This window comes from Arachis ipaensis, chromosome B1, assembly GCF_059453495.1.
Source record: "Arachis ipaensis isolate K30076 ecotype BB chromosome B1, ASM5945349v1, whole genome shotgun sequence".
Taxonomy (NCBI): domain Eukaryota; kingdom Viridiplantae; phylum Streptophyta; class Magnoliopsida; order Fabales; family Fabaceae; genus Arachis; species Arachis ipaensis.
In genome coordinates this window covers 146,750,808-146,752,171 of record NC_142436.1, presented here as the reverse complement: position 1 = coordinate 146,752,171, position 1,364 = coordinate 146,750,808, and positions in this window count along the sequence as shown.

The following is a 1,364-nucleotide window of genomic DNA, read 5'->3' as shown; positions in this document are numbered from 1 at the left end:
TTGTTTGATAATGTTCTGCTTCATACCATCAATTCATATAAACTGCATTCATTCCTGCTGATTGCAATTATTGCTCTGCATTCATATCACATGCTGCTTGCACATAACTGTCTTGAGACTATCTTGATTGAACATTCTGCTCAATGCCATTTTACTTGCTAGTTTGATATATATTGCTCTCCGACTCATATCAACTGCTAATTCTGTTTGACAATTGCTGCTACTTGCATTATTATGCTGTTTGATTTTCTGGGAACGTTCCTTTTACTGCCGGAATGCTGCCCAATTTTTCTCAGAAACGGTTTTACTTAATTGCCATTCATGACTTGCCTTTGGTACTTTTCCGTTGTGCTTTAATTGGTTTAAACCAAAGTCACCTCATGACATGCTGGGCTAGCATTCACTATCTCTTTTGATTCCCTTCCAACTCCAATTGCATTATTGATGATTCTTAATCCTTTTCATGCTTCTTTTATTTTCATGTTTATCATCAATAATCTCCAGTATCTGCTTGAATGTGAGTTACTTGTTCTTCAAGTTTGTGCATTTCTGTTAGATAGGAACTACAGTACCATGCCACTAACTTTAACTTCTTCTTTTTAACTATTGACTTCATTGACTTTCTAACTTCTCTCTTAGTTTACACTAACCCCTTTTAACCCCTTTCAAGGCATGTTTATTGTTGTTTCCTGACAAACAAGCATTCTGCATTTCATTTAATAGTTTTTGAACTATGATTCCTACTTGAATTCTTTGAGTTTTACCTTGCATTTGGTCCAACATTCTATATAATTCTGACTCGCTTCATGCATTGGCTTTTATTCCTCTTTTGCACCTCTACTACTTAAATTGCTTGCCTACTATTTGCCTTCCTATTTTTCTGTTTTGGTTTCATAAATCATATCCTGGAAACTCTGTTTTTCAGGATGTCTGATCCAAAGGGAAAAGAAAAGACTAAGGCCACCACAGGTAAAATAAAAAGAGGAGAATCATCTACCGCTATGTTAGATATTCTGCATGATGATTCCTGGCGTGAGAAGAACTTCACTCCACAGGAAAAAGCAAATCAATTAGTGCCTGCAACTGATCCGATCAAGTTCGCAAATCATTATTGTGAACTGAAATATGAAGTCTTTGGGACTAAAAGGCACCTATATTTGGAAAAGACCCTCAGAATTCCAGCTGAATTACAATGGTACACCACTGAGCAGATCAAACAAAGAGGCTGGTTCTTTCTGGAAAGGAATTTGACTGAGGTTAATGCATCCTGGGTCCGGGAATTCTACTGCAACTATTATAAGATGACCCTGGATGCAGTCCAACTCAGAGGAACACATATTTTAGTCACTGAGGAGGCAATTGAA